The 12,240-nt window shown below is 38.0% G+C and overlaps 1 protein-coding gene across 1 annotated transcript in view; it reads left to right on the top strand.

Annotated features, from left to right (window-relative positions):
• Positions 1 to 7,269, top strand: part of DDIAS (DNA damage induced apoptosis suppressor) — a 30,309-nt gene extending 23,040 nt beyond the window's left edge. The window contains exon 7 of the mRNA XM_089915357.1: positions 6 to 7,269. The gene's annotated coding sequence lies outside the window, so the exon portion shown is untranslated. The remainder of the gene's footprint in view (positions 1 to 5) is intronic.
• Positions 7,270 to 12,240: the final 4,971 nt, after the last annotated feature.

Below are 12,240 nucleotides of genomic sequence, written 5' to 3' on the forward strand. Positions count from 1 at the left end.
TTTAGGCTGTAATTACTGCATTCCCAAACTGTGATCTCTTAGCCACACCCAGGAAGAATAGTCAAGAGGCCCACGGATGGAGCAAGAAGAATAGTTTCATTTGTGCAAGGAATGCCCATTCCTTCGTCAGCATGGCTTAAGCCCATACCTAGAGAGCACAAGGTCGCTGTCAATTGGAAATGAGAGGACATTGATTGGAAGAGCCAGTTGGCATAGCAGAGCAGCAGTCTTAAAAGGCCTCAGATTAGATGGGCCTGTCCTGACACACAGTGCAGAACCTGCAGAGAGGGTAAGGGGACCTCCCTGGTGCCAGTGGTGGGAGGTGGACAGAATTTAAGAACAATGTCACCATCCTCACAAACTTGGTGGTCTACAGACCAAAGACAGTCCCATAGTTGGAACACAGACCAGTGGGAGCCAATGCACAGACCCACACATACAACTCAATCTCAAGGGTCAATAGTTTGGTAACCCAAAACCCTGAATTCATTCTGTGTCCAATATGAGAAGTCACCTAAAAGCACCATTCTGGCAGCTCAGTTTCATACTATTGTGTGAAGGAAATATTGCTTCGGCCAGTAGAAATGGTCCACTCTTCAGACCCAGGGAAATTCCATAGGCACAAGACCCAGAGCTCCTTAGAGCATTTGTTCCGCATGAAGAGTAGGTGAGTGGGTTAGAGGGTCAGAGAGTACCTCAGATGGGAGAAATGACACGTGTCCCAACACCAAAGTGGGACTTGAAAATCTCAAGAGAGGCATTCTGGCGACCAAGTCTACGTGGGGACCAGATCCAGGCTCAGGGTGCCTTCCTTAGTCCCAGGACCTGGAGGTGAATTTAAAAAATCTTGAGGAAGACACTCCAAAGCATCAGTCTCCCTGAAGCATGGGGCTGGGCAGGGTCCTTTCTTACTCAGCTCTTAGAGGTACTGTCTGATCATCCCCTCTTATTATCCTTGACTGCTTCATTTGCCTGCCTTTTAAAAGATGGTGCCTCTTAGTGTTCTGTTATTGGCCCTTCTGTTGAAAACCCGAATGAACTTTTTGGCCAACCCAATACAGGTACTCTTTGGTTGAATTTATCCACTCATCTGTAGTTACCACCCATAAGCTGTTTAATTCAAAGTCAGTCTTTTATCTAGACTCTCCTGAGACCAAACTTTTGTGTTAGTGTTTTATTATTCAGCTCAAAATGTTTTATAATTTCCATGTGGGTTCTTTGACCCCTGAATTTTTTACAAATGTATTTCTTCATTTCCAAACAGAAAGGATTCTTTCCCTAGCTATCTCTTTATGAATGATTTCTACCTGAATTACACTGTGGTCAGAAAAATTATTCTATATTATTTCAGTCCTTTGAAATTTGTTGAGACATTTTCTGGCCCAATCTATAGCCAGATTGTAAATGTTCTAGGTGTGCTTGAAAAGAACATATATTCTGCAATTACTGGACACAGAATTTTATATGTGTATATTAAATATGTTAATCATGTTCAAATTATCTATATCTGTACTGACTTTTCCCTTGTTTTATTAATTATTGAAAAAGGGATTTTTAAATCTCCCTCTATGATTATGAATATGTATATTTCTCCTTTTAGTTCTGTCAATTTTTATTTCATTTTGAGGCTATGTTATTAGATATAAATTCAATCTTGTGTCTTCCTGATGGACATGGGGAAAGTCCCGTTTCATTGCTATTAATGCTTTTTGTCCTAAAATCTAATTGTTATTACTGTACTACATTAGTTTTGTCTTGGTTAGTGGGTTTTGTTTTTGTTTTTCATTTCTCTTTTATTTGTTTATTTATTATTTATTGGCTGCATTGGGTCTTAGTTGCGCACGGCTTTTCTCTAGTTGTGGCAAGCAGGGCTACTCTTCATTGTGGTGTGCGGGCTTCTCATTGCAGTGGCTTCTCTTGTTGCGGAGCATGGCCTCTAGGGCGTGCAGGTTTCAGTAGTTGTGGCTCGTGGGCTCTAGAGAGCAGGCTCAGTAGTTGTGGCCCACAGGCTTAGTTGCTCCGTGGCATGTGGGATCTTCCTGGACAAGGGATCGAACCCGTGTCCCCTGCATTGGCAGGCGGATTCTTAACCACTGTGCTACCAGGGAAGTCCCTCATTTCTCTTTTAAATCTTTCTATATCTTTACATCTTAGAAATGTTTCCTATAAACCTCATATAGTTTGGTTTTGTTTTATTGTCCAGTTTGACAATCTTTGTCCTCTAGCTGGAATATTTCATCCATTAACAATTAATGTAATAATTTAAATATATTTGAGTTTATCATATTTCATGCTTCCTATTTATCCTGTCTATTCAATGTTTTGTGACTTCTCCTTTCTTTTTCTTATAATCCTTTCCCAAAGACCTTAAATCTTTTTAATGCATTTACTATTTCTTTTAATTATGTTTGTTATAAGTTTTAATTCTATATTTTTAACTCCACAAGGTATAGTTTCTATAGTCAGTTTTTTATATTTGTTTTTTTGTTTTTGTTTTAGATTTACCCACATATTTACCATTCTCTTTGCTCTTCAATTTATGTTTTATCCTAGATCTTATATCACTTTCCTTTGGTCTGAAATAAACCCTTCAGAATTTTTTTTTTTAACTTTTATCTATGTAGTTTTTTCTTTTAATCCAGAGTTGTTTTTTGAGTTTTGAGTGTCCCAGTTTTGGCAGTTTACTGTTTATTTATTTATTTGGTTGCACCAGGTCTTTAGTTGGGGCAGGCGGGCTCCTTAGTTGTGTGCGGTATGCATGTGGGATCACCAGCAATCAAACCCAGGCCCCCTGCATCAGGAGCATAGAGTCTTAATGACTGTGCCACCAGGGAAGTCCCCAGAATTATTTCTTCTGTTGAGATTTTCTTGATGGAAAACTCAGGTTTTTTGAATTTGCATATTTATTTTTTTGTTTGAAGATGTCTTTATTTTCACTCTCAATCTTTTTTTTTTTTTGGCCACTCCACACAGCTTGCAGGATCTTAGTTCCCCAACCAGGGACTGAACCTAGGCCACAGCAGTGAAAGCACCAAGTCCTCACCACTGGATCACCAGGGAATTCCCAATTTTTCACTTTCAATCTTGAAAGATATTTTCTCTGAGTGTAGAATTCTAGGGTAGGAGTTATTCTCTTTCCACTCACAATGCCATTCAACTGTCCCTGGCTCTCATTGCTGTTGAGAAATCAGCTAACTGCCTTTTTTTTTTTTTTTTTTTTTTTTAAGTAATCTGATATTTTTCTTTCTGGATATTTTTATTCTGCCTTTAGTGTTCCTCAGTTCTATTAATGATGTGTTGAGATATGGATTTCTTTTTTTAATTCTTCTTGGGATTCATTAAGTTTACTGAATCTGTGCATTAGTGCCTTTCAACAGTTCTAAAGATTTCTCAGCCATAATCTTAAAATATTGCCTCTACTCCATTCACTCTCATTTGAGAATTCCAATTAAACGTGTTAATGCATTCTCACTCTATCTTTCATTTCTCTTAACCTTTCCTTGATTGTTTTCCTCTTTATATCTGTTTGTGCTGCATTCTATACAATTTCTTCTGACCTCTTCATCTGTGTCTAATATACTTTTCTACTTACCCATTGAGTTTTTCTTTCAAAAATTATTTATTTTCTGAAAGCTGGATTTTTTTTTTTCGAATTTGCTAGATCACATTTTAAAGTCTTTTTCCTCTAGACATTTTCAGGTTTGTCTGTTACTACTTTAGACACACAGTAAGCATAGTTGTTTTATATTCTGTGTTTGACAGTTTCAGTAACTAAAGTCTTGATAGGTCCCTATTGTCATATTTTTTTTCTGCTGGTTCTCACTCATAGTGCCATGTTTCCTTGAGGCCTAGTTTAGCTGGAGCTACTTGTTTTCTTTGGAAAATTATTTATAAGAATTCTGAGGCCTAAGAAAATGTTTTCTGGGGAAGGATTTCCATTTGCTTCTGCCAAGTGCCTGGAATCACTACCAGTATAAAACAACTTAAACTAAATTCATATTTGAGGGCTTTTTATTTTTTTAATTTATTTTATGAAGTATAATTGATTTATAATGTTGTGTTAATTTCTACTGTGAGAGTTTTTTAGATCTGCCAAATGAGCTGAATTTGGGTTGCTAAATCATACAGGGGTCAGATTATGACTATAACTTCTTAGGGACTGTTTCCTTCCTCCACCTGAGAGTTTATATCTGATTCCCCCTACACTAAAGACCTTCTGAGGTCCTGCCTTAATGGGCAATTCCTAATCCTATTAGATTCCTTACCATGAGCAAGTTATCTTCTGTCCCCCATACCTCACACAACAATGAAAACTGAGTTAAGATTGTCCCTTAAGCATTTTGTCCATCTTTTATGGCTGAATTATTTGTGACTATATTAGAGTATTTGACCTGCCATGAATTATCATTTAATAATAAATGTCCCAGGATTTTTACTCCTTTTAGATGATAAAAAAAAACTACCCTCAAAGTTGCAGCTACCTTATTAGACTGTTAAACAGTTATTAAATTTCTAAATATTGGATCTCATCAGTTCTTAGCATTTTAGACCTGGAGGGGACCTTGGAAAACATCTGAATCAGTGGTTCTCATCCATAGGCTGCTCATTTAAATCACTTGGGACCTTTTAAAACCATATTGATGCCTAGATCTCATCCCAGACCAGATTTATCAGAATTTGTGAGGGTAAATCTCACATATCAGTAGTTTTTTTAAACTCTCCAGGTGATTCTAATGTGAATCCAGGGTTAAAAAGCACTGGTCTAAACCTCATAGATGAGGAAACTGAGACCCAAAGATGCTAAAAGTCTTCCCAGAATTCACATTTACATAAGGTAGAGGTTAGAACGTGAAGTACCCTAACTCTTACTCCAGGACTCTATTGCCCCATTCTGCCTCCTTTATTATTGAATACTAAATAAAGATTGGCAACAACATTTCTTTTAATTCAAGAATTCATACAACAAACATCATGTGTTTTCTGGGTACTTGGCACTAATGATAGGATTATTAAATAGAAAAACACTCTGGAAACTTAAGGTTAGAGAAAAGCTGATGGAAAACTAGAAGGATTATCTAGTTAGCATTTGTTCTTTAAAGTCACTGCCTAGTCTGGATCTTCTACCTAAGGTGCAACGAAGTGTTTTGGTTATAATTTAATACCAGGGGCAAAAGAACCTGTCTTCCCATTAAAACTGATATGTTTAATTATTTTCTAATAATGGGAACTGCATCCTTGACTGTTTTTCCTTTTTCTTGTAAAGAATTCCAAACCAAACATGATGCTCAGTTACAGCCACTGTACTGGGTCTTATGGTTTGCTCCCTCCTTTTAAGTGATCTGAATTTTATTTCCATTTTTATTAACATTATGGCATAAGTGCCCTTTATTATAAAAATGCCTTTATTAGTTTTGAAAGGAAGTGGTGAAGTAAATTTTTGTATTTAAATTTAAAAACCAACCTCAATTCATTAATAGATTGTTACCAATTAATGAGTAAAGTATATGTAAACTGCTGTTTTTTATTTCCCTAGAGTGTTTACCAAGGAAAACATAAAATATAGACTCCTAAATTTATCTAAGAGAGAAATTTTAGATACATGGTTTTCTCAATCAGCATTATTCATTTTATAGATTTCTTTGATAATTATCAGTTGTGAAAGTCATACCTATACCTATTAGATGACTGATTATGTATGCATACGTATCAGAATCTAATGTGATACCACGGCCAGCCAGACTTTTCTTTTAGCTGCTGGTCTTTAAAGAGTCGATAACCATTTCTTGATAGCCATAACTTATGTGGCAGACCTTTGTTAGGTTCTATCATTCATTAAAAGTATTGAGCAAATTGTTTGTTGCGTTCCAGAATGTACCTGGCACTGTGCTAGGTTTAAGATAACTGCTATCAAGAAGCTCACACTCTAATACATGATGTCACATACATTATATCATTTAGCTTTCATTCAATCCTGTAAAATATTGTTATCCCCATAGCCTCTACTATCTTATCTGTAAAACAGAAATAATACCTCTTAAAGCTACTGTGAGAGTTAAATAAGACAATAAGTGTGGAACATGTTCCTGCCATCAAATTCAGTGTTCTTTCTACACCACCACACCTTCCAATACCAGAATTTTCTGTTTGCTTTCACCTACCCCTTTATTCTTCAGACACCATTTTGAATTAGCATCTGCTCTATGGTTGTAATACCTTTAACCAATTCCAATTCCTCACCTCCACCATGGCTTCTTCCCATCTTTCTCCCTCTATTAAAATCCAATCCTTTTCTGACCCCTTGCTTCCCCCTTGCAACTCAGAGTATTTTTGGAAATGATCCCTTATCACTGATTCATCGTTGATGGCAATGTAATTGGTATGAATTCTGTGTAAGATAATTTGGCATTATCTATGAAAATTATAAAAGCATTTCCACTTGTAGGAAGTTATCCCACAATTATATTCATATATAAAGAAGTATTAAAGAAAGATATTCCATATCACATTGTTTTTAATAGCAAAATAGTGAAACAAATAATCATCAACATTTATAAATGGTTTTATATGTGTAGAATATTACTGGAAGGATACAAAAAAACCAGTGAAAATTTTTTTAAAAAGTGAAAATCAAAGTATATGGCATTATATGTATACACGTACACATATATACACATATAGACATATATGTATATATCTTTCATGAGTATAATGATACTTTAAACACTAGGTGCCTTCAAATGATGATAGAGAGCCAGTTCATTGTCTTGAAAACTTATAAAAACAAAGGGAAAAAATTAAACATTTATCTTAATTTTCTTATATAAACTGTACCATTGGATAACCAAATAGCTGTAGGGAAATTCTCCTTATAAAGACTCCAACTAATACATTTCATAAATGATAGAAATGGAATATCACCATTTTGCAATCCCCAATGAATAATGGATGTGCTCATTGAGCATCAATGGCTGCTAATATTCCAAAAAGAGACAAGGAGCACCTGTCTATTTACTAGATGACTTGCTGCCTGATTCATGAATCATTCAATAAAGTCAATTAGATCTTCAAAAAAACCAAAAAGACAATATATTATATGCTTCCAGATGAAAGAATATATCACTTCCTTTAATCTTGCCAAAAGTATTGAACCTGAGTCTAATCTCACCTCTGTACCTAGCTGTCAATTTGCAAAATACACAACTGACAAAAGAACATGCAGACCTACACCAATAAAAATGAAATCAGCAAAATCCAGACTAGGAAACTGCATATCAGACAATGCATGTTCTTCAACAGATGATTTTAAGGAAAAGAAAAAGATGGTGGAGGAGCCTGTAAATCATTTAAAAGGCGCCTGAAATTTTTTTTAATGGGCAAGACTAAACTCCAGTGCCTTGAGATGCACACTTGTGTATGTCAATTCCTTGATCACTATGAAGTCAAGATAGTTTCTTTGAGAAGGAGTGGAGATTCAGGAATGGTTGGCAAAGTTCTATTTCTTGACTCAAATACAAGTGTGTTTACCTTATAATAGTTTACTAAATGATACACTTGTTTTCCTGCATTTATGTTTTAGTTTATATTTTTTAATGTTTTAAAAATAATTGAAAAGAATGTAAGTAGGTGCGTTGTAACGAGGGAAACAAAAGGCACAGACAGGTGGAGCATCTCTCTTTGGGCCAGTCCTCATAGTTATTTTACATACTTTGTCATTTACAGAAGTCAAGTAACTCACTCAAGGCCAAGGCCACATCACTAAGTGGCAGAGCCAAAGCTCTGATTTTTCCAGTGCACTGCACCGCCTCTCAGGCCTTAGGGGGAATGCTGCAAGAACCCTCACCTCTTAGGCCAGTCATTTCTCTGTGAGACAACTTCTGCCTTCTTGTTGACCAGTGGCTGCAGCCACTTGAATAATTTAAGGCTGAAGGCAGGTGAAGTATTCTGCACTGTTTTTATCTGATCCATCACTTGTACTTTCAGCCTAAATTAATTTGTGATGTGATAAGAGAAAATTATCTCCATGGGAGAGAAATGAACTCACCTATAAAAATATTGCCTTTTCCCTAATAGGATTCAATCTGTTTCCTGCAGTTCCCTTTAGGTGCCAAGCTGAAGTGTGTGACCGCTTGGCCTCCTAATAGGATTCAATCTGTTTCCTGCAGTTCCCTTTAGGTGCCAAGCTGAAGTGTGTGACCGCTTGGCCTATCTCCCTTCATCACAATTCCTTCACCGGCTGAAGAATTTTCTGCTAACTAGAGCTACCAGCTCTGCCAAGAGCCAAGTGTTTGTCCATCCCTTGCCTGCCTTGGGTGGGAAATGATAACTCATGACATTGCAAAACCCAGGGCTGACCAGCAGCTTTCTCATTTTGTATACAGCAAATACAGGGGCTCAGGGCCTGGGTTGATAGACACAATAGCACCTGTAATTAGATCCAGGTGCTGTATACACTGGCCATTGACTATGACTCCAATAATTACAAAGTCAACCAACCAAAATAGATGTTATCAAAGATGGCTAAAACAGAGACCTAAAAATCAGCAGGAGCTGGAGAAGCATTTTCCCACTCCTTGAAGATCTAAGCTTAAGATACATGTGTTTGGTAAAACAGGCATTTTTTCAGCAGGCCTTAACCAAATTACTTGTCTCAGGGCTTGCAGCTTGGCTAGTATGAGATAAAGGGATTCATTGAAAGCATAAGCTTAAGGGACATGATTAAGTTAACTGGAGTCAATAAATGCCATTGACAGGATGTTACAACTCTCCTAGATCTTGGGGTATTTCTTATGTAACAGAGGGGAAGTGGATATGGTAACTCTCACATTGAACCTGTAACTAAGCAGCCAATCAGCCCAATTAACGAATACAATCTGCTGTAGATTGAATGTTTGTGTCCCCCCCATCCCCGAAATTCCGACGTTGAAACCTAATCCCCAAAGTGATGATGTTTGGAGGTAGAGTCTTTGGGAGGTGATTAGGTCATGAGGGAAAAGCCCTTATTAAAGAGGTCACAGAGAGCTCCCTCACCCCTTGTACCATGTGAGAACACAGTGAAAAGATGGCCATCTATGAACCAGGAAACATACCCTCACCAGATACCAAATCTGCAGGCACCTTGATCTTGGACTTCCCAGCTTCCAGAACTGTGAGAAGTAAATTTCTGATGTTTATAAGCCATCCAATCTATGGAATTTTGGTATAGCAGCCTGAAGAGACTAAGACACCATCTCTCAATGGCCTGCTAGATGACTAATTTTTATTTCATATATGTAGTGTTATTTATTATGTGCCTATTATATGCCAGACACAATGGCACTTTACTTGTATTATTTCATTTAATCCTCAGAGTAGCACTAGTATTCTGAGCACTAGTATTAGCTCAATTTTAAAGAAGAGAAAATTGAGGCACAGAGATAAAATAACTTGTTCAAGGCCACAACCAGTATATGGTAGAGCTAGGGTTCAAACATAGGCCTTTTGTCCATGCTCTTCCCACAAATACTAAGGCAAAGATTGCTAATAGCCTACCCTAATATCCATTCTCTGCTTCTTCCTTTGTAATAAAACCCCTATTTTATTCAGGAGAGAAATATGCCCTATTGAAAGACTGTATTTCCCCGCCTCCCTGGCAGGTCAAGTTCTGGCCAGAAAGATATAAATGGAAACGTTGCGTGGAACTTCCAAGAAGTTTCCTTAGAATGAAGGGATCAAGCCCTTCTTCCTCCTTCCTTTCTCTTTCTTCCTTCCTGCTGTGGAGACTGGGACGTGATGGCTAGGCCTCTAGCAGCTATCTTGGACAGAAAGGTGATCTTGAAAATAGAGGCCAGAATGAGAGAGCGCCCAAGTCACTGAAAACACCATGAAACCACAGTACTACCCGTTCCAGGCTTCCAACCTCTAGACTTCTTTCACATGAGAAAAAGAAACCCTGCCTTGTTTTCTCGGGTTTATTATTATATGTAACCAAATATGCCACATATATCTGTATTTCACCCACATTTTGCCTTGCACAATTATCTAAAGCTAAATAATTCTGCTCTCGATGCCCACTAATTAGTAAAATAGCTGTCTGTGGCTCCAGGTTTAACTCTTTATTAAAAAGGCCCAAAGAGAAAAGAACTACCATTTGTATGCCTTCTATGTGTTAGGTACCCATATATATTATTTAACATTCTCACTGTCTCATTCCATGATCATTCCCATCAGTGCTAATATATCCTGCTTTAAAAACAAAACTTTTTTTTTTTGCGGTACGCGGGCCTCTCACTGTTGTGGCCTCTCCCGTTGCGGAGCACAGGCTCCGGACGCGCAGGCTCAGTGGCCATGGCTCACGGGCCCAGCCGCTTTGCGGCATGTGGAGTCTTCCTGGACCAGGGCACGAACCCGTGTCCCCTGCATCGGCAGATGGACTCTCAACCACTGTGCCACCAGGGAAGCCCCCAAAACTCTTTTTTGACTTCATATTCCTCTCAACACCCCTTATCAGCAAAAACTCCTTAAAAGATATATATTATAGCCACTGTTCATCTCTCTTCTGATTCTCCTGAACCCAAGCAAGGCATTTTCTCATCCCCGTCACTCTGATAAAATAACTCTTTCAGCATCATCCATGACCTTCACCCTTGCTAACTCCATGGTCATCTCTTACTCCTTGCCTCTCTTAATATATTAGCAGCATTTGACACAGGTGATCGCATCCTCCTTGAAATACTTTCTTCACTAGGCTTTCAGAATACCACTCTGTTTTCTTCCTGTTTCACTGGTCATGTGTTCTGTCCCTTGCTGGTTCTTTCTTATCCCTGACTAAGTGTTGGGAGTGCTCCAGAGTTCAGTCCTCAGTCCTCTTTTCCACTTACATTCACTTCTTTGGTGACATCAAACAGTTTTATGACTTTCAGTACCATCATTGTGGTATCAGCTCCCAAATTTCTACCTCCAGCCTGATCTTCCCAAATTTCAGAAACATACATGTAGCTGCCAACTCAATATCTCTATTTGGATATCGAATAGACATCTCAAACTGGGCAGGTCCTAAACCAAACTCCTGGTTCACCCTGCCAGCCATAACTACTCCTCCAACAGTGTTTTCCTTATAAATGTCAGTAAAACACTACCAGTTGCTCAAGCCAAAAACTTCAGTGTCATCCTTGGCTCCTCTTTCTCTACATCTAAACCATGAGCAATGGGAATTCCCTGGTGGTCCAGCAGTTAGGACTCAGTGTTTTCACTGCCAAGGGCCCGGGTTCAACCCCTGGTCAGGGAACTAAGATCCCACAAACTGCTGTGCAGGGCAGCCAAAAAAATAAAACAAATAAACCATGAGCAAGACCTGTAGGCTCTATCTTTAAAATATATACAGAATCCATGTTTGAGGGCATTAAAAATTATTTAAAACTTTTTAGATATGATTATAATATTGTTGTCTTTTAAATTCTTTTAGTGATACATTCTGAAGTATTTTTAGATGAAATTACATGATATGTGGGCCTTGCTGCAAAACTACAGAATGGAGAAAATGGGAATATAGAAGAAACAAGATTGATCATGAGTTGGTAATTGTTGAAGGTGAGTGATGTGTGCATGGAGGTTCATTATATCAATACTAGTCTACTATGTTTTACCTATGTTTGACATTTTCTATAATAAAAAGTTAAATAGTTCTCATCACACACAAAAAATTGTTTCTGTGTGTGGTGATGGATGTTAACTAGCATTATCGTGGCAATCATTTTGCAATATATACATATGTCAAATCATTATGTTGCACACCTGAAACTAATACAATGTTATATGTCAGTTATAGCTCAATTTTTTAAAAATATGAGTAGCTCTATTTTTTAGTATTTTATTTTTAATTTTTTTAAAAAATTTATTTTTTTTAATTTATTTTATTTTTGGCTGTGTTGGGTCTTCAGTGCTGCGCACAGGCGTTGCAGTAAGCGGGGGATGCTCTTCGTTGAGTGCACGGGGCTTCTCATTGCAGTGGCTTCTCTTGTTGCGGAGCACGGGCTCTAGGCGTACAGGCTTCAGCAGTTGTGGCATGTGGGCTCGGTAGTTGTGGCTTGCAGGCTCTAGAGCACAGGCTCAGTAGTTGTGGTGCACTGGCTTAGTTGCTCCGCGGCGTGTGGGATCTTCCCGGACCAGGGCTCGAACCCATGTCCCCTGCATTGGCAGGTGGATTCTTAACCACTGTGCCACCAGGGAAGCCCCAGCTCAATTTAAAAAAATTTTAAAAATTTA

The sequence above is a fragment of the Delphinapterus leucas genome, chromosome 7, assembly GCF_059928025.1.
Source record: "Delphinapterus leucas isolate spDelLeu-1000000601 "Yukka" chromosome 7, BTC_Dleu_Yukka2, whole genome shotgun sequence".
Lineage (NCBI taxonomy): Eukaryota > Metazoa > Chordata > Mammalia > Artiodactyla > Monodontidae > Delphinapterus > Delphinapterus leucas.